Source organism: Podarcis bocagei (genome assembly GCF_964188305.1).
Source record: "Podarcis bocagei genome assembly, chromosome: 12".
NCBI classification, from domain to species: Eukaryota; Metazoa; Chordata; class Lepidosauria; order Squamata; family Lacertidae; genus Podarcis; species Podarcis bocagei.
In genome coordinates this window covers 20,519,599-20,542,107 of record NC_138137.1, presented here as the reverse complement: position 1 = coordinate 20,542,107, position 22,509 = coordinate 20,519,599, and the positions used below count along the sequence as shown (strand labels likewise).

The following is a 22,509-nucleotide window of genomic DNA, read 5'->3' as shown; positions in this document are numbered from 1 at the left end:
CTTGTGAGTATAAATCTCAACAGTACAGCTGCCTTAATATAGCTCTTTGCATTTAACAAGCTCAGGTTTACAAATAAGAAGTCACTGCAACGGCAGACTGTTCTCCAAAAAACACTCCCGGCAAGTGAAGTTCATAAATGCAGGCTCACAGATGTGCAGTATAAGCAAAACCACTTTAATTGTAACAGTCCTTGGGGGCTGAAATGGTTGAAAAGGAGGAATGGTTGTGCAACCAAAGATGACTGCCACATTGCCCACCACAAAATGATGTACTGCAAGAGTACAAAGGCAGGTATCTTAGCCACTTCTTGTTATTACACAAAATTTGCCTTTGCTGCTACTATATTTACTATAGTGTGACAATTTATCATTTTTAGATTCAAGAATAACTAACTTTGCATGTCTTGTGGCACCTTAAACACAAACTGGATGATTAAGGTTTCAAGAAGTATGATGCAAACTTATCCTCATTTGGCATACATATGGAAACAGGGGTATAAGATATAGGGGAGAAACTACTTATAAACACTTCTAGAGAACACACTATGGGCCCCTCAACCAGGTATCTTCTTGCTACTATCCAAAATGCACAAGGTAGGCAAACTTGGGTCCCTCATTATTTCCTGCAACTGATATAGCAGCACTGCAGTTATTTGCTGAACATCACTCACTTAGTAAGGAAACTATAGTCTATTAACTAGTCCATTGAATACCATTCTGATGTAATGGCTCTCTGTGATATTTATATATAAAAATAAAATTCAGGCAACCAGAACTGTTCTCCCTGATGATACTATGGTATATACCTGGAAGTTTAAGCAGGCTGGAAGTAATCAAATAGGATGGTTGGACACCATGTCCAAGTCATGTACAGCAGTATCCTGCCAAAGAACTGTGGCTGAAAAAGGTGGGGAAACTCAAGGATGTCCTATGGATACCCCTGTGACAGTAAGGCTCCTTTAAGACCTGGGCTTGAGGAAATGAGGGGTTAAGGGGAGTGGCCAGCTGCAGGGAATGGAATGGTAGAAGCTGGGAGGCTAATTATGATTCAGGTCTATTGTTGTCAGCTTACAACAGTTTTTAGCTTTGTTCCCCAATACTTTACAAGGAACAATACCATCCCCACCTATGCAGAAGTGCACACATGAAAGGGAATAGATCGTGCTCATTATCTATAAAATGCATATAAGTGAACGAAGCGCTATTTTGAGCAGGCAGTACTATCATTAGGTTGTCTGAGCTACAAAGTAATGAATACAGTTTGATAGCGAAGAAGTCTGACATGGATTCTTTGACTGGTGTAATGATTACAGTATTAAAAACAGGCTGATTGATAGAAAACAAAATCTATGTGCTTCTTACTTGCAAATAATTGAATAAATATCAATGCTTTTCAATGAATGTGCTCTGGAGGACATTACTATTTTTGGGTGCTAATAATTCCAGTTACAGTGTGCATTGTACCTTAGAATTTATAGGAGATCATTTGAGTGCCAACTGACCAAACTGGGCACTGGGAACTGGGAAATATGATGATTTGCACATCCTAGTTTTGCACATCTTTTATATTAACGTCCAATATATCATAAGATGAAAAGTTGTGCATTTTGTCTCTTGTTCATCAAGGATGTGTGGGGTGTATATACTCCAGAAATGGCACGGGGGAAGGTATTAAAGATACACAGGACTGCGACTTCAATGTGATTTGCTTTTACTTAAAAATAATAATGCATGGGAGTCCAAGTCAAGGCTCTCCCAAGGTCATTTCTAGTTTGACCCAAATGATGCCTTTTCATCTGGAAAGTGTCATTTGTGAAAGCCTCATGAGAAATAATGTGCATCCTGCTTACATTTGTTGAAAATGCCCTTTGCTAGTGCCTCAACCCTTATCTGATTTTGCTACAGGGTAAATATATATGGGGTAGCCAATCACAGAACTCCCAGTTTAGTCAAATCCAGTTTGGTCCCAAGTATTGCACGCAACCTGATTTGAAGCCTACAACAAAACTAAAAGACATCTGAAGGCAGCCCTATATAGGGAAGTTTTTCATGTGTGATGTTTTACCGTGGTTTGATAATTTGCTGGTGCAGAATACCCTCAAAACCTTGTACGCATGCACACATATACATGCACTCACACTTACTTCCTGGGTGACTTACTTTTGTCACCGTCCCCTGATTTCCCTCCCACCATTGGGTCTTGCCCAACAGTCTGACAGGAGTTTTAGAGAAACTAAATAGACTTAATTTTCAGTCCAAAAGGTCAATTCAAATAATGAGAATGAAAGTTGGGCTGAACTGTGCATCTGACTACTTCATCACAACCATATACTAACTAAACGTGTGTTTCTTTTCCACCACACCCATATACATTCATGCATTACTTTTTTCATTATAGTACTCTGAAATGTTTAGGACGCAGTTATGACCTTGGATGACAAAGGAGTTCGGTCACCACCTCCACAGCTCTAGCTTTGTGAAAATTCATACAATCAAGAAATTGATTGAAGAAACCACCTTTTCACAACATCATCATCTTGGTCCTGGTGGTTGAAAATTGACGGCACAAAGATGTTGAATAGCTGGAGAGGCTAAAAAGTCACCTTTCAGCTTAGTGCACTAATCTGGAGGTGAAGTGCGAAAACATAAGTTGTCAACATGAAATAACAAGCACCATCAGGAAAGAATGATAGAAGCATGTTTTCATTTGGGATGTTCTCTTAAAGAGATTAAATACTGTGTGTGAAAGTTCTTTTGGGACATTTTTTTTGTGTGTGGTGGTGGTGGTGGGGAAATCCCACATTAAAAATTCAACTCTTTTTCCTGTAGGAAAGATTGACATTATTTCATGTAATAAAATTTCCAACCAACTGCGAGTTACCATTGCAGTATATGTGTGTGTATTGCTTTCATCCCAAAGCAGGGAGCAGCATATGAAAACAGAATATAGAGTATAATACAGGTAAAATTCTAATAATCAATCTGTGGCAATCTTTCTTTCAGAGGCTTGTTATGTTTTGGACATTATGTCTGTCTTAGCATGTGTCTCTCCCTATACCACAGTGTAAGTTCCATGTAATATGGAGATCATGTAATATGTAGATCATGTTAGTTCCATGTAATATGGAGATCAACAGGACGCGGGTGGCACTGGGGGTTAAACCACTGAGCCTAGGACTTGCTGATCAGAAGGTCGGCGGTTTGAATCCCCACAATGGGGTGAGCTCCCGTTGCCCAGTCCCTGCTCCTGCCAACCTAGCAGTTTGAAAGCACGTCAAAGTGCAAGTAGATAAATAGGTACCACTCCAGCGGGAAGGTAAAAGGCGTTTCCGTGCTCTGCTCTGGTTCGCCAGAAGTGGCTTAGTCATGCTGGCCACATGACCTCATGTACGCCAGCTCCCTCAGCCAATAAAGCAAGATGAGCGCCGCAACCCCAGAGTCAGCCACGACTGGATCTAATGGTCAGGGGTCCCTTTACCTTTACCTTTAATATGGAGATCAAGGGGACCCAGGAGGGCCCTGAGTGCTGTGGATAATAAGAGCCCAAGAATTAAAAGGGAAACTGCCTATGAAATCCTTGAGTTTCACATGTTCGGAATGACCTCCTGATTCACTGCAATCTCCTTCACTTCTCCTGCCTTGTAATAGGTGATATTTGTTTTACACTTTCTCTGTCTCTCCCCAGTTCTCATACCGGCACACACTTTGCCTTGCATCAGTGTGTATCTTCTTCCAACATCCCTCTTTATCCTAATTCAGCTCCATACATGCCCTTCTGGCATCTTATCACCTAAATTTAACATCAGGCTATCTCTGTCTTTACTACCCTTTAGCCCAAACCAAAGAGCTGCTTGTCCAGTTGGAATACAGCCCCTATGATCAATGTTTTATTGCAATCTTCGTATTTTACAATAATTCATATATTCTCTGTGCTTTATTTAAACATAATTATGCAGAGCAGAAAGAAACAATGCTAGAAAATTCAACGTTGGCATAGGTTTCTGCAATAACAGCTTATACAGCATTATAGTATTCTGAGATTTCACGAGGAATCACAGATTAGTTAGGTCAAAATATTTAATTGCAATTCATTCTTATGAGTGTAAGAGTGCAAGGCAGAGCAGCACCAGAAAAGTATATGAGATCTGACAGTGAGGATGTTCATCTATTGATCTTCACTTGCCCTACAGGAATAATAAGGCCACTTGAATGCAGCTGGGTGAAATTACAACTATTTAAATAGCAAATTTTGATACATTAATTGCAATTATTTGAATGGCTAGATTAATGTTGAAATCTGAGCATGCAGCCTCTCAATCTTTACTGCACATGACACGATTTAAAGTAGGGAATAATTAACAAACATGTTTAAACTATGTCCAATTAAGCAGCTTTGAAGCCTTTTTTAAAAAAAATACTTTCAAGTTTGTTCTACATATCAGCTAACTAGAATGGAAAAAAATTGCAATATAATTCAAATTAAGAATCTGTTCAGCAATATCAATTTTATTAATATCATATTGCTGGGTTTGTATGGCACCCTATGTGTTTACAGTATATCCCAACGAGCCAACCCCTAAGCCCAAGAAATATGTTGGAATATGAATAAATAGTATTTTATTATGGAGAAACACTGGGTGATATCCAACAAAGTCACACTCAAGAGTATGTCTACTCAATGAGTCTGCTTCAAGTACAGCAATAATAATAATAATAATAATAATAATAATAATAATAATAATAATAATAATAATTTATTTATACCCCGCCCATCTGGCTGAGTTTCCCCAGCCACTCTGGGCGGCTAACATTAGTATGGTTATCACCCAGTTCTATTATTTGTACTGTAACGATATTTTTTTTCTAAAAATGAGAAATAGTATTGTTACAACTTAAAGGCTAAGACATTTAGTGTAGTCCATTAAATAACAGCTCTCTTGTGTTTCCATGCCCTCAGTCCTCTTGCTAGGGGAGGCGTCAGTCATTGTCCTCTCATGAATAAGATAATCTCTGCTTAAATGCCAGCCCATATGAATTGCTATGTAACATTGACCTCTAAAGTGTTTATTTAAAAAAAATTGATTTGCTCCACTTCCAGCTTGTAAAGAGGTCAGATTTACTCTAACTGCACTTTCGAGAGTGGATTCATACATTTCTTTCTTCACTTAGGTCTGGTTCATATACAAAGTGGGGTTGCTGTGTGGTAACCTCTGGAGCTAAGTGGGTCAGGCAGATGATTCAGCCGAACATCAGCCTCACTGACAAATCAAAGAGAAAGATAACACTGTTTTAAATAACCACATCTTTTCTGAGCACTGTGCAGTTTCCAGTTCCAAACGTTACAGCTGCAGGTAGGTTTCTAACTAGGTCTTATTCTTAAGCAAGCAATCTGCTCACAGTATTTAGCAACAATACTTCTACATGCATAAGGTGGTGAAATATCCTTCTTTACAGAAGGCAATCTTCTGTCTGAAGGAGTCCTCTGTTTAAACCAACTGTCCAGGCTAATTATGGCTCAAAAGAAACATAAGAAGGAAGTACAAGGGCCTTCAAGTATCCTTCCAACAGTCAGCACCTAGAAAGCAGACTGAGGAGGCACACAAGTCATAGTCTCCCCCACTATGATGCAAAACAATCTATTTCAATTTAAAATTATAGTCATTATTGCTAAATTTGTACAAATTAACAAATAAATTAGCATATGCAAATATATGACCTCTTTTATCCTCTTTTTTGTTGATGCATTTCCTTATTTTTGAAAATGTGTAAGGGCTCACCCTACCAGCACTCTAGAGCTTCGCTGATCACAGATAATAGAAGTTACAGTGGTTGAACATAAGAGCTAAGAGCTTGAACTTGAAAATAAACTACTTCCACACACAAAGGGGGAAAGAAGCATTCCAAAGTAGAATGTATAGTCTAGATCATTGGGTATTATTATTATTATTATTATTATTATTATTATTCTCTTCATTGTACGTCCTGTTTTACAGAGCAGTGTAAGCAAAATTGGAAGGCTCATTCTTCAGGAAACTTGCTGTCTGAAATTTGACAATGGTAGAAATAAGAATGGGAAGCAAGAGGAGGAAAGGAGTTGCAAGGGTAAAAATTGATATTCCAGCCTTGTATAAGAAAGAAGTGAGATTTCAAAAAGTATTCCAATGCATACATTTTTTTTTTGTACAAAAAGCAATAGCTTTGATGGCACATCATTAAATATTATATATGCCTGCTTAGTATTTAAACACTGCAATGTATATGTTTATATTTCTATAAAGGATTTTGAAATGCTAATGCTCTTGTAATGCAAACATTTCATCCATTTGGAGCCATTTCATTTCCCTCTACATCCAATTACATTCCCTGTAAGTACTCTCTACAAGAGACAAATTTTTATGTAAATTTATTTGCAGTTCAGGATTGTGCTAAATAATTGCTAACAGAAATGTATTATTTAGCTGCAGGCTATCTTACTGCATTAGAATTAAACAGTAACTGTTGCTCTTTCAGCAGTGGCAAGAAACACCAGGCTGATGTCAACATCACTTGGATTGCCATTATCATGGTTTCAAAGTAAATTTATATCTCTACCTTTCTGGTTCATGGAAGGAAAATTGGTTATTTCTAGAAGTCCCCAGCTATTTTCAGCTTAATGGCATGGGAGGGGGGATTCTCAGCTTATATTTTTCCTGGTATTTTAATTAAGCACATTTTTATTAGCCATGATTATACTATTATTTTACTTAGGATTACACTGTTAAAGTAATAAACATGTTGTATTGATCCATTAGAATTTTTGAGGGGCTAAAAATATTTCCTGATTGATGGGGCAGACTTCAAACGGTGGTGTTGGTGAATCAGCACATGAAGTCTGGCAATAGAAACCACCTATACATGTTGTTTGGACTACTGTAGTGTATAGTAATGTTGTTTGGACTATATGGGGCTACATTTCAAGGACATGCCCTCCAACATTTCTCCGATGAGAATGGGAACGTCATATTCCATTAGTAGTAGTAGTAGTCATCGTCATATAAATAGTAAACCCAGCCACTCTGGGCAGCTTCCAACATACAGTGGTACCTCGCAAGACGAATGCCTCGCAAGACGAAAAACGCACAAGACGAAAGAGTTTTCCGTTTTTTGAGTCGTTCTGCAAGACGAATTTCCCTATGGGCTTGCTTCGCAAGACGAAACGTCTTGCGAGTTCTTGCGAGTTTGTTTCCTTTTTCTTAAAGCCTCTAAGCCGCTAATAGCCGTGCTTCGCAAGACGAAAAAACCACAAGACGAAGAGACTCGCGGAACGGATTAATTTCGTCTTGCGAGGCACCACTGTACATAAAAATATAAAAAAAATTAAACATAAAAAACCTTCCCCATACAGGGCTGCCTTCATATCAGGCATCCCCAAACTCAGCCCTCCTTAGGTTTTTAGGACTACAGTTCCCATCATCCCTGACCACTGGTCCTGTTAGCTAGGGATGATGGGAGTTGTAGTCCCAAAACATCTGGAGGGGCGAGTTTGGGGATGCCTACTTCAGATGGCTATGGGGTCGGATAACTCCATACCTTCCAACATTTCTCCGACGAAAATAGGGATGTTGGAAGGAAAAGCGGGACATTCTGGGATCAAATCAGAAACTGAGACAGCATCTCTAAATCTGGGACTGTCCCTGGAAATTAGAGACACTTGAAGGGCATTCGGAAACTTCAGAATACGCTTTAAGAATTCTGCAGCCAGAATACTGACCAGGGCCAGTCTTACAGCTTTACTGGCTGGGTCCACATGTGGACACAATTCGAAGTACTGATTATGACCTACAAAGTCCTACATGACTAAGGACAGGGTTACTTTTTTATTTTAAGCTTCAACAAGACGTTTGTATTTTGTCACATTTCCAGTGTTGTTTACCGTTTTTATCTCTCTGCTTTTAAACTTGTATGGTGCTCCTAATATGCAATACTGTTTTAAAGGCATAATGGGCTTTATTACTGTATGTTTTAGTTTAGTTTGGTGTGTTTTAGCGATTCTGTAAGCCACTTAGGATTTATTTATAAAGAGAAGTGAGGTAGACATTTCTTTATAAATAAATGCCTAGGTTGCAGAGCTCTGATCACCCAGAACTGATGTACCCCTTATTTGTGTCAACCAAAAAGCAACGTCTCAAAATCCTAGAAATATGACTCATGTGCTTTTTGCGAGTAACTACAGCGCTGTAAGAGTTAAAGAATCCATTTACTTTAAGTGGACAATAATATTCCAGCCGCAGAGAAATACTTTGTTGCACAGTCCTTGATTTTTTTTATACCTGCATTATATTCACAAAGTATTCCCTCCCTCAAAAGAAAGTTGAGCCGCACACAATGGCCCTGAACTCCACAGCCAGGAACTAGACAAACTTTCTGCACTGAAATGGCCTGTTTAATTCATTTTGATGAGTACTTTATCCCCAATCAAACAGGAAAATGATCCAAAAATTAAAGATCTGATTAATGCTTTCTGTGACGTTATAGCAACTCCTAAATATTAATCAAATCTTAAGGACAAGCATTTAGTTATTCTCAAAACTCATAATGAAGCACCTGCAGTTTGTAAGAGGGAAAATAATAATTATTAAAGCCTATGAGTTACAGAGGGTGCTTTGATTAGTCTGAGACTTCCCCCTCCCATCTGCCTTCTGTAATCAAGTTAATTATTGCATGCAATAACTCCTGTAAGGATTACACTGTATTTAACAAAGCAAGCCTTGTGCGCGGGTGCTTATTAATTATGACAGCTCCCTGCAAAGCCCTATTACTAGTTAATGCTTTATTCTATAAAGAGATGTCTCCTACTTCAGAATCTAGTTCTGTCTCAATTTGCTTCTGAAAATATTGGCATTACACCAACCAGTTGTCTAAGTCAGTTTTAGCTTGATTCGAGGGGTGGGGCAGCAGTGAGGGGAGTCTGGAAAACTCGAATTCACATTGAAAAGAAAACAAGTGGTGGTTCTTGTTTTCGTTCACCAACCAGTTAGCACTGTCCTGTTCAAAGAACCAGTAAATCACTTCAAAATGTTTCATGAACTTTACCTATCCATTACAAAACCAACAATATATTTTAATCAATAGGGTCTAATTCTGTATTGACTGCATCTAATTTCTTTGCATAAGGCATGTGTAGTGAGGCCTTACTCCAAGCGAGGCATAGGCAAACTCGGCCCTCCACGTGTTTTGGGACTACGATTCCCATCATCCCTGACCCCTGGTCCTGTTAGCTAGGGATGATGGGAGTTGTAATCCCAAAACATCTGGAGGGCCAAGTTTGCCTATGCCTGCTCCGAGCCAACCTGACATTTAGCAACAGCAGCCAGAGACCTGAGGGCTGGCTGAAGGACAACCATAATTCCCAAGGATGAAGGAGTGGCTGGCCCATGGCATAGTCACTAGCTGCCTGTGCCATGTGCTCTTTACCCGGCGTGCCCCACCACCTACACCATACCATCCCCTACCCTGCACCACTGCGATTGGGGCCATTAATCCTGTAAGCAGTCTAGTTATTGCATTTTCCACTAGCTGAAACTTCTAGACCAGATCCAAGGGCAGCCTCACAGAAAGTGCAGTAATCAACCCTTGAGCTTACCAATGCATGGACCACTGCAGTCACAACTGATCACCAGCCCAAACTGGTAGAAAACACCTCTTGACCACAAAAGGTAACTTGGGCTTCTAGTGACAGAGATGGAGTACCCCACTATGTACCTGCTAATCAGAAGTGCAACTCTGTCCCAAACAAACAACTGATCTATGTCCCAGGTAGACAAATTGATTTAGCAGTGCCAGGATCAATAACAAGTGTGTGTGTGTGTGTGTGTGTGTGTGTGTGTGTGTGTGTGTGTGTGTGTCTACCGTCAATAATATAATCATCACAGTCTGTACCTTCTGCATTTCCCTCCTTCTTATCTCATTCTTTACAACACACACACACACAACTCAGGATAAGACTTCATAGAATCATAGAGTTGGAATAGACCACAAGGGCCATCGAGTCCAACCCCCTGCCAAGCAGGAAACACTATCAGAGCACTCCTGACATATGGTTGTCAAGCCTCTGCTTAAAGACCTCCAAAGGAGGAGACTCCACCACACTCCTTGGCAGCAAATTCCACTGTCGAACAGCTCTTACTGTCAGGAAGTTCTTCCTAATGTTTAGGTGGAATCTTCTTTCTTGTAGTTTGGATCCATTGCTCCGTGTCCGCTTCTCTGGAGCAGCAGAAAACAACCTTTCTCCCTCCTCTATATGACATCTTTTATATATTTGAACATGGCTATCATATCACCCCTTAACCTCCTCTTCTCCAGGCTAAACATGCCCAGCTCCCTTAGCCGTTCCTCATAAGGCATCGTTTCCAGGCCTTTGACCATTTTGGTTGCCCTCCTCTGGACACGTTCCAGTTTGTCAGTGTCCTTCTTGAACTGTGGTGCCCAGAACTGGACACAGTACTCCACGTGAGGTCTGACCAGAGCAGAATACAGTGGCACTATTACTTCCCTTGATCATGCATCTAATGAAATTGTCTTTCATGTGGTCCATTCTAAGATATGCAATTTGTTAGTCTCTAAGGAGTTGTTTTTCTGCAACAGAGAAGCATATCCATTCTTCTGGGAATTATTAACAATGTGTATCCTTCTGAATAGTCATGTCACTTGACAACAATGTGTACATGGTGAGGCACAGAGCCTTTTCAGAGTGTTTTCAGAAAATAGTTCAAAATCTTGCAGGCCATATGTTATCATCAGTTTGGCAGCATGGATGGAACAAATATTCTTTTACTCACATGTTTATTGTGTTGGCAGCTGCCTCCCTGCTTAATTTACTGCTTTGCTTCCATCCTGTCTTGTTACGAAGGTGCATGCACCTCGCTCTCAAGCCTTCCAGAGTATTCGTTTCCTGTAATGAAAAACAAAAGTGGTGCTTTTGCTGTCCTTACATCTTACTGTGTCTCTATGTTCTTAGCCTGAAAGGAATTCCTTGCACCTGCTGAAGTCCCGCCCCCCCCCCCCGACAGAACTCATCTTGAATGTACCTACATTTACTATGGTTTAGTTACAATTTTATGTGACTGCAGATGCACAAATGCATTTCAATGCTCAATCTCCATCCAGCTCATCAATGGTGTTGCACTTTTATCCTAATGATAATACTTAACATAAAATACCTAATCTCCAAAGTACACCTGTACTGAAAGGTTAAAGGAGTGGATGGGGGGGGGGGCAATATCCCTTCTATGTTTTCAGAAACACCCGTATCTGTGTCTCCATTTGTTCTAGTCTCTATGCTGATGCTGAGTATCTTCTGTTTGGTTTGGATCATAATGTAACAGCATAAATGTCTTGCCAAGTCAGTCCATGCAAGCCAACATTCTGTATGTGCTTACAAACTGACAGGTGCTGACAAAGGAAAGTCAAAGGCAGGTCATGGTAGTGAAAACCATTGTCCTAGTCCTCCATACAGGAAAGTAGTGCCTTTCAAAGGGAGGCCCACCTGTCTTTGCTTTCGTTAAATGGGAAAAGTGGGTGGTTTGAGTGTTCCTAATGGTGCAAATTAACCAACCACACAATCCATTGTTTTGTATATAATTCCATTTATGTTTACTTAATTTACCTGAATTTGGGACTCTTCCTTGGAATTGTTTAAAAGCTGGAAGAGTAGGATGGTTCATACAGCAGTAAGCCAGAAATATATGCATTTCGTAGTTTAATAATCAGGTTTCAATTTGAAAGGCACACACACACACACACACACACACACACATTTAATTACAAGAATGGATCTGGATAAAAATAGAAAAGTGTAGGGAGCACACAAAATTAGATTTAGTATTTGAAGAAATAGGAGAGATTATATTGATTTATCTGTTCATTTCCATATACAATTCAATAAAATGTATCACTTGAAACTTAATGGGAAGGAGAAATACCCTCAGACCTCCACAGGATTGGTGCAAAGTATTTTCAACATGTCAATACCCTGCATTCACTTTATCTAAAGCTTCCTCAGATGCAGCTCTAAGCAAAACAAATTGCATTAGGTAATTAATTTCTTATGGACTGAGCTGAACTTTCAGTTTTGCAGAAATGGTGTATATCAAATACTAATGCCTAAAAACACATATTAGATATTTATCTGTAAATATTCTGCTCATAACATTGATATTTCAAGCAAGCACTGTGACTCATGAACAAAGTTAATACAAAATCGAAACTAACCTATTTAATAAATGAAACAAATCTGTAGAAGGAAAATATGGCAATTTGCAAGGATTTGGGGGGGGGGTTAATCACAAATTTATATGAGAAATCCTGTAGAGCCCCAATGGGAACTTTGCTTCCATTGCAAATTGTTGGCATGGTGGGGGACAATTCTGATTACCATCACAGCTAGGGCAGTGAGTTAAAGCCCCTCTTCCCCCAAACCATGCTGCCCATCCATCCTGGACCCTCCTGTGCCAGCTCTTTGTGAAACATATATCAGCTACGTGACGCCAAACTTCAAGATAAACATCTACTTTGCCTTCAAAGTTCAAAACATAGAGCCAGAAAGATATAGTCCCATAAACTGTGTCGTATCATCTGAGTTGTGGTCTCTATTTATATATCCTAGTGGCTGTGTGTGTGCAGTTTTTTAGTGCAGACATGCCACATTCAGTGCTCTGTGGTGGTGATGTAGGTGTGGCAGTTGTCAACATAGGGGCAGGTCCATCTCAGGTGTGAAGTTATGTCATCACTGACATAATTACCTGACATTCAGAAGACATCTTAAGGCAGCCCTGTTCAGGGAAGTTTTTAATATGTAACGCTGTACTGTTTTTAACACTGATTGGGAGCCGCCCAGAGTGGCTGGGGAAACTCAGCCAGATGGCCTGGGTATAAATAAATTATTATTATTATTATTATTATTATTATTATTATTATTATTATCATCATCATCATCATCATCATCATCACTGGGGTGCATAGATAGCAGGTACTGTGTAGTGAGGTGCTGTGTAGAATGGCATGAACAGTGCTTGAACCATGAAGAGTTTCACATGGCTTGAGTTAAAGAGTACTTAAGCTCTGCAGCTGACAGCAGCTGCACTCCAGCAAGGTTCCTTCAGGGCCATAAATTGCTTTGCCTGTAAAGAACCATCGCATCTTAAAGGGTTGTTAAAGGGCCGTGACACATGAAATATACATAAGTGAGTGCGCTTCTTTGCATCTGAGGTCTTATTTAAACTGGGCAATACTTTTTAGAATATTACAAGATATGCACGACAACTTTTACATGTGTGTGTGTGTGTGTGTGTGTGTGTGTGTGTTTAGGTTTTTGTTTTTAATTGTTAATGTAAACTGCTTTGAGTTACCACAATTGCTTTCTGTCTGTAAGCAAACTTTCTGTCTATAAACAAACACATTTCACCCCGTTCTGTGTAACTTTCCAAAGTGTTTGATTGCAAACAAAAAACGTGTGCGGAGAGGCAATGCTGATTAATCCCTATCAGTCATTTATCGCTCAAAAAAAATCACCCCTCCCAGGTAGATATATGAGTTTACATCTTTTTCACGAGGATAAAAAGTTTCTCCAAAGTTTTCCCTTGACAACTACTGCTGTGCCTACCCCTGCTTGCTATTTTCACAGACACACGCCCCACTTCACATTTTCCTCTGCCTTGCTTGCAGGCAATGGGAAAACCTAGTAAGTTTGAACTGCAAAAAGAGAGAGAAAGATTCCTTTGGTCACTGTGTTCAGTTATTAGGATGAGCACAACCCCACTGCAGCACAATTTCCCCCCAAGTTCTATAAAGAGAGGGGCGGACAGAGGGGGAGAAGGCTGCTTTCGACATATCTGCACAGGTTCAGCACAGCATAGTTGATCCAAGAACATCCCTTTTAACTTTGTACAGCACATATTACTCTCCACACTGCAGAATCCGGGATGCATAGGGGAAACAAATTAACCACTGAAAACACACTGATACTGGATGTATCAGCAAATGACTTCTCAGCTCACTCTCCAAAAATACTGTAACCATCTCACTTTATGGCCTGCCCTGCCAAGAAAAGATTTTCAGTCTGCAAACTGAATCAGGGCAGTGAAAATCCAGCTCAATATCAACAACCCCATTAGTAACTAGAGGAAGAGCCAAATGACATCATATTCATGCAGCCAATCATTAGCAGTCTCAAGTTTGAGCCAATCTTATTTTTTAAAATGCATATTGATTGTAAATATAATAATATATATTGTCGTTGCATAGAGAAAGAGGAAATGAATTGTCAAGTTTAAAAATATCAACTCAAATAAATTATTCAAAGTTAATACCAGGACCTTATAGTATTAAAATTCTATAGTTTTACCAACATTAAAAAGTAATCACTGTTATTTCAAATTTGTGAAATAAATAAGTTATAATTTACATACAAACACCTGAAATACCAATCGTTATGATCCAGTTGTATATTTCAAATAAATTATATTTCATATTACACACCATCATATTTCAAATTACATCTCTCACCAAAAATCTGTACAATACATAAACATTAAAAAACAAGAAAGGAAGATACATAAAAGGTGTGTTTTCTCCCCCCCCCCCATTGCTATAAACTAAACACAACCTACCTTCCACTTGCTATCAACTTTAAAGGATTTTTAAAGAAATTATAACAAGTATTGTGGTAATTTGTATTCCCAACTATTTACTAAGTAATTGACACAATTATGGAACCAACAACTGAAATGTGAGGTTTGGGGAGGAAATGTTTTGCTCACTACAGAAATGTGTTTGTAGTCATTCACATGATCAATAGGCATATGAATAACCATGAATTACTTACAGTAATTTTTACATTGCTCGTACTAGCTTTGGTATCTAGTTACACAAATATGATGACCACAATCCAACTCAGGTTAAATCATGCATACGACTATTGAAATCAATAGGGTTAAGAGCACTTTACTCTGTTCACTTGCAGCCAATAACGACCGACAAAATAATCAGTATTGTGCAGTTGTTAGGTTTGGATATTTTATTTTATTGCTTAACATCGGCAACTAACTAAGCTTTGGTTTAAACTATGGCACATTTACAGTTCTTATTCCTCACTTGATAGACTTCAGTACATTTATTTTATGCACAGTTCATTGATCAAAAATAATTATTTAAGAAAAGTATTAATTTAGCTGCAGGATGCAACATGAAAGCAGCTTCCTTAGAATAAGCGCAAAATTAAACCTAAGTGACTGGAACTAACGTTATTTGTCGCAATTATGCTTCACTTTGTTGTAGCTGACATTCATTTTCTATTTTTACACTTCATAACATTTACTAGGGATGCAAGTTCCAAAAATCAATAGTAATAAAGTTTGGTCAGTATCTACCCTCGTTTTATCCCAGTCAGTTGTGGCCTACGGGCCATGAGGTCCTCAGAGTGCTGGAGAAGTAGTTATGAGTAAAGGAAATAAAATCAAGACTTTGGGGAAAGGCAATACACCCTTACGTTTGTCAGCATTAATTTAATAGTGCTAGGTCATATTTTCAGGGGGTAGAACTTCTAACTCTCAACCAAACACAATACACCCACACTTCATTTTCACAATAAAGGTTACCTTTACGCCATGCTCAGATTCATTCATGATTCACCCCAGATGATATCTGGCTAAAGGGGAATATAGCAGTACTCACTTTACTACTAAAGTAATTCAGTTTTTGTTTGGGTAGGACTGGGGGAGAACTTGCTTGCTGAGCATAAAGGAAAATCCTCCATAATTTAATCTGTAACCAGTTTAGCATTTATCTTTCAGGAGTTGCATGCTCCTGCACACCTAACTTGCCTCTTGGGCCAGCTATAAACAAAACTATTTCTTTTACTCTCATATAAACCTGCACTGGCTCCCACTAGTTATTTGGACGTACATGGCTTTTATGACTATCCCAGGACATGGCTTTTGCTGTTTTTCAGGTTCTCGCTGCAATGCAGCTGAAATGTAAACTTGCTGCCATTCTCTGTTGCTTTCGCAGTGTGAGCAGCACTTCTTTTAGCTGTTTGGCTGCAAGCGCTTACTGCTTAAAATATATGTAGAGTGAATGCGTCATGAAAAGTTAATTTTTAGTCAATAGGATTGTTCCCTGTATGCATTAATAGTCAAATATGGTTATAAGAATAATTTGGAAGGGTTTTTTTCAGTTTTTTTAAATATAGCTCTTAGCCAGGAAGGAGCCAAAGCAAATAATGATGAGCAAACATCAGTGTTATTTCAGCCCCAGCCACAAATCTGAGCTAGCATCAAGGGAATAGAGCTTTTACTTGTCAGAGCAGGTTCTTTGATAGGTACTTAGTACATAAACTAAAAGCCAGACATGTTGAATCAGTTGAATCTGGGAGAAAATGTTCTTAATGTGAAGCGCCTCTAATTTGCAGCATGATGGAGAATCTTTAATGTGTGTCAAAGGGCAAGCCAGAATGTGGGTGGCACAGCTTAGCTTGATCAAGGGAGAATATAAAATAGATTGGGCAGGATTATGACCAGGCTAATTCAGAGAAAACAGGAGTTCAAATCAGGGCATATAAAACAGTTCTGATCATGTTTGTTTATTTTAGGGAAGTTTCTAATGTTTGATGTATTATCAGGTTTTTAATATTCTGTTGGGAGCTGCCCAGAGTGTCTGGGTGGCATACAAATATTACAACTACTACTACTACTACTACTACTACTACTACTACTACTACTATTGTTATAATAAACTAAAAGGCCACAGATTGCAAAGGCAGCATAATCAATCAAGAGGATAAACATTTTAAATAAAGAAGTCTGAGAAAATAAAAATATATTTGCCTGGCATCTCTGGATAGAGTGCACCACATCTGGGCTGCTACACTGAGCGGGCACTCAGTAAAGAATTAAATTAGCTAATAGAAGGGACAACACAGGACAAAGCAAATAACAAAACAAAGTACCGTATTTTTCACTCCATAAGACGCACCTGACCATAAGGCACACCTAGCGGGCGCTCTGTCACTTCCCCCACCTCCGGCGAAAGCCACGGATAGCCGTGCAAAGCCTTTGCAGGGTAGTGGGATGAACGCTCCCCATGCCGTGGAGGCTTCGCACGGCGAAGCTAGAACAGCTAGAAGGAGCGCTACGCAGCACTCCCTCTAGCTGTTCTGGCTTCTGGGATAGCCGCGCAGCCTGCATTCACTCCATAAGACGCACACACATTTCCCCTTACTTTTTAGGAGGAAAAAGGTGCGTCTTATAGAGCGAAAAATACGGTGATGAATTTAGGGAGGGATACAAAAAAAGTTTAGGGATTCATGCACAGGACTAAGTACATTAATGAGACTTCATGCATGATCCATTCACTGTACCCTCAGCTATACAATCACCAACAACACTTCATTGGATGCATTATTATGTCCTGGCCATTTAGGATTATGAAAGTTGTCCTAACTTCCAAGACAAGGGGCGTAACAGGCTTATGCGCGCTCCGCTGACACACAAGGAAAGTAACCCCTGTGCAAAACGGTTGTTGTCTGTACGTCTCTCCCATGGAAGGAAACAGGACATACGTTAGCCATGCCTAAGTATACTGACAATGATTTCAATGGACATAAGAGCAACTAACTTTAATTGGAATCCAGCCTGCAGTTCTAAGCCACTCTCGCTGTTGAATGTCACTACTATTTATAGGAAAAAACTGCATAGCCTGCGTTGTTCATTGTAGTCACAAGGCTGTGGTGAACATAAAATCTGAAAAATGTATGTAAAGCACACGACCCGGGATAAATAAATAAACAAATGCACACAGCACTGCACAGTGTGTTGCACTGGTCACCTCACTTGGATCTGCCCCAACAGTGGCTTTGATGTAGCTACGGAGAGAAGCAATTCTGTCCTAGCAGAATTGTCACAGTAGGTTTCTGAGGCTTCCAGCATACTATTTACTGGGGCAGATGTTAATAGGCGTTGTACCTCTTGGCTGCATGGCTACCTGAAGACTCAACAAAGGTAGCAAAGCATACCTTTACTGCCTTCAGGGCTGTTCAGCAGGCACAATATATGCTCCATCATCAGCAGAATTGTTTCCTCCCGATGTATATTCTTTAAGCCTTAAGTAGTCCCATAAGCCTGAATCACTCCATCTAACTTCCCAGTTTCCATATCATCAATAATCATAAAATCCATAGAACATTAGAAGCCCACTTGTTTTTAAATTCCGAAACTTGAGTAAATAAACCCAGTCTTTGTTATTTAAATCCTTAAACTCCTGGGAATTTGATTCACAACACTCAGAGAGGGCGCTGGCATGTAATATTTCCATTTCAGTTTTTATTGACGGAGTGGTTGTTACAGCTGACATAAATCCAAGTTTAGATCGAAGTTGTGATCATTCTTTCCTTGGGTAAATGTTGTGAAAAGCTGACAATACAAAGAAAAACTGTCCAGACAGGTTGGTTCTTATAAAAACCTGTTTCACACTCTGATGGTGCTAATTGATTCTTAATGGGTTATGGTTACGGTGTTATTTGATATTAAGAAGAAGAAAAAACCCAAACCATATTTTTATAGGAAGAAAGTTTTGAAGGTTGGGGTTGCAGAAAGGTGAATTATATTTAATCACTAGACATGTGGGAGGATTTCAACCTGGCAGCAACTGCTCACACGGGAATCCAACAGAAAAAGCTTCTCTCAATGAATTAGAAATTAGCAACAGACAGACTTGAAAAATATATTGTACTTATATGGCCTAATGCAGAGGTTTCCTGGTGTTCAAAATGGTCATTATATAAAACATAACAATTCTCCCCTGCACCCAGTCCTCCAGCCTAGACTAGGACCCAACCCTGCAATTATAATCTGAGGCCTTTTTTCATGTGCCCCCTCCATGAGAGATCTGGAGACTGGCAACATGAGAATAGGCATTTTCTGTGATGGCTCCCCATTTGTGGAATGCTTTTCCCAGAGATGCTTGTTTGGTACCTTCATGTCTTTAGGTGCCAGGTGAAAACATCCATCTTCACTAGGGCAGGGTGATATATCAAAATATTGTCCAAAGCTGGTTTGAACTCCATATCATTATATCAGTTTCATAATTTTTGACCTGGCCATATATCATGAGTGTGTGTGTGTGTGTGTGTGTGTGTGTGTGAGAGAGAGAGAGAGAGAGAGAGAGAGAGAGAGAGAGAGAGAGAGAGAGAATGGTGCAAAAATCACAATGTAGGGAAAGCCAGCCAATGCCTCTACATAGCTCCATCCTTATTTAAGACATCATGATATATTGGTATATCACAATGTTTAGCTGGTGATATATCACAATGTTGAAAATGAGATATTGCCCAGCCTTACTCTTCTCCTAGGTCAGGCATGTCCAAAGTCCATTTGAGGGGCCTAATCCAGCCTGCCGTTTGACTTAATCTGGCCTCCATGGCAGTATATGTTGTGGGATAAAATCCTAAGCAACTTCAATCCAAAAAAAAAGCTGAACAAGTTTGTGCCAAAATTGTAAAAAAAAAAAAAAAGCTCAACTTCAATCTAAAAAAAGGTCAACTTCGGTCGGCCCTCACACATGTTCACTTCATCAAATCTGGCCCTCTTTGAAAAAAAGTTGGGGCACCTCTGACCTAGGCCTTTGGCTGATGAAACCATCTATGGTCTTTTAAACTGTGTGGGGTATTGTTTTGTTATTATGCTATGTGTTTTTGTGTTTTTGTACTGTAAACTGCCTTGTGCTCCTTGGATGAAGGGCGGTATATAAATTTAATAAATAATAATAGACTAGTACTGCACCGAATACCCAGGTGGGCATAGCAGAGTAAGGTCAATTCCACTCAGTTTGTTCACTTAGATCTTGATGATGATACACATTTGGATGAAATAATACAATGTCATATATCTTAGGCAGCAATTTTATGCACAGGTCACTGACAAAGGGGAAGTTACTTCCAAGTACATATGTGTAAAAGGGACGCAGGTGGCACTGTGGGTTAAACCACAGAGCCTGGGACTTACCGATCAGAAGGTCGGCGGTTCGAATCCCTGCGACGGGGTGAGCTCCCATTGCTCAGTCCCAGCTCCTGCCAACCTAGCAGTTCGAAAGCACGTCAAAGTGCAAGTAGATAAATAGGTACCATTCCAGCGGGAAGGTAAACGGCATTTCTGTGCGCTGCTCTGGTTCGCCAGAAGCGGCTTAGTCATGCTGGCCACATGACCCGGAAGCTGTCTGCAGACAAACGCCGGCTCCCTCAGCCCAAAGAGCGAGATGAGCGCCGCAACCCCAGAGTCGGTCACGACTGGACCTAATGGTCAGGGGTCCCTTTACCTTTACATATGTGTTAGAGGTATAGGTTGGTTGCTCGAGAGCAATCAGGCAATATGCTGCAATAGTCTGTTTTAAAGCTTTCTTATTGGTGATAAAAACCTTTGGAAAGCAGAGCGCCTCTATTCCATGTCTTGCTCATTCACTGGCAGAATCTGAGAGTGGGCGGTCCTTAAACCTTCCCCAGCAGAGTAGTTTCTTGACGCCCAGTCTGCGCCTCCCCTCTCTGCGTGGAAGCCTACTGCGCAAGGAAGGTGTGGATAACGGGGGACCTCTCTCCTCCCCGCTTTGCTCAGGAAAGATGTCCTGGCACCGCTATAGGCGTGGCTACCTTCCTCCGCTCCACTAGAGGCGTGGCTACCTTCCTCCGCTGAGGAAGTGCTGCTTCCCACAATCTTTGAGGGCTCTCTGTAATCCATCCGGCTTTTCCCCTCTCGCCCCTGAGCCGATGGTGGTTCCCTGACAATATGCATAAGATTACACCAACTGTCCTTCACTTAAAGTTTAACAGTAGCCCATGGAACATTGCATGTTCTCTTCTGGGCCTCGGTTCTTTGTAGCAAAACCAAACAAAACAGGGGGGGGGAGGAGGCATCCATATGAGTAGGATGGTGATTACATGTCTTATGCTTCCCTCACCTTACCCAGACAAGCTTTTCCACAATAGCAAATAACTACCAGAAAAGCAAAAGAATATAAACCAGACCTTCTCAAAGTTCAACAAGCAGCAGCAACAGATGAAAAGCCTTTTTCAGGAGCCTACTCCAATGCCTACTTCAATGCCTACTCCAAATTCATCTTACAGGCTTTTCACTCTGAGTGATAGAGCAGTATTGATTCTAGCAGCTAGCTGCTGGATTTCCTTTATTTTTAAGGACATATATTAGCATTCCCTGTTCTTTAAAAAATAATAATAATATTGGCTTACAAACAAATATTTAAAAATCACAGCTAAGTTACATGAAATACCATGCTAAAAATATGCCATTAGCAAAGAAATGAAATGAGCATCAAAACACCCAGGAAGGCAGCTTAGAAGTTAAATATTTTTCATCTGTGGGATGTGTGGCAGATGCCTACCATGGCTACCATCCCGAACAGGGTTCAGACATGAAGCAGCCCAGAATGGCACTCCTAAAATATTCTCGGTAAACTCCTCACTGTTCTTCCCAATTGAATTTGAAGCAGAATGCATTATCTCCTTTGATGGATGCCAAACTAATGCCGAGAGTAACTAGAGCTTCTCTGGCATGTCTGGGACAGAGGTTGAGAGGAGTTTTCATAGGACTCTGCTGAATGTAACCAATAAGCCTACTACTCCCTACTCCTTTAACCTTTTCAACATCCAGCTACTCACACCTAGACTCAAGTGACTACTGTATCATATACTCACCAAACAGCCTAACATATTTAATTTGCCTCATTTCCAATACATTTTTTTATTTGGAGAAATGGCCTTGATTTTTCACATCAACTTACTAAGAAACATTGCCAGTAGGCAACAGTTATTCTGGCTTCATTTAAGATGGAATACATGAGGCATTTTACGTTATGGGGATGTTAAGATTTTGATTTCTCTTCTGAGGACTCACTGCGACACTGTTTTAAAACTCCTGTGCTAAATAGATAGCAAAGCTGATAAAATAAAAAGCTTTTCATAGGCAAAATATAGTCAACACAAGGAAGTGCATCACTCCAACGTTCATGTAATTGTGATCTTGTAAGACTTGACTGCCATCAGCATTTTTATATTTCCACATGAAATATGGGCAGGAAGTTACTTTAGACATGCCCTCCCATCATTAAAAAATAATCTATATGGCATAAAAACCTCTGCAATTTAGTTATTGCGGGAGGAAACAGCACCTAAGTTACAGGCCTCTAAGGGGCAGGAAGTCATTTCTACTGAGTACGTTGGGATTTTTATTTCATATACTTTCATTTCAGATTTACAGGAATCTCTCCCTAACACATCTAGAGACATATGGTTGTTGTGATCTTAGTTTGGGTGTTATTATTTAACATCTTTAGGCTTTGTATGTCCTGCCTTTAGTTTGATATATTAGGAGATTTTTGTTATTGCTCTTCTGTCATCATGACTTTATAATAATTTGAAAGCTAATAAAAATGGAGCCTGCCCATAGCTATTATTCTTTTCACCTGCCCAAT

General features: G+C 39.8%; 1 protein-coding gene across 10 annotated transcripts in view; it reads right to left on the bottom strand.

Annotated features, from left to right (window-relative positions):
* The window catches only part of ZNF385D (zinc finger protein 385D), a 560,232-nt gene that overhangs the window by 341,599 nt on the left and 196,124 nt on the right, over positions 1–22,509 (bottom strand). For 3 of the 10 annotated variants that reach the window (XM_081164666.1, XM_081164665.1, XM_081164667.1), the window contains one exon: positions 10,818–10,930. The exons of the other annotated variants lie outside the window; for them this stretch is intronic. The gene's annotated coding sequence lies outside the window, so the exon portion shown is untranslated. The remainder of the gene's footprint in view (positions 1–10,817; positions 10,931–22,509) is intronic. 10 annotated transcript variants of the gene reach the window in all.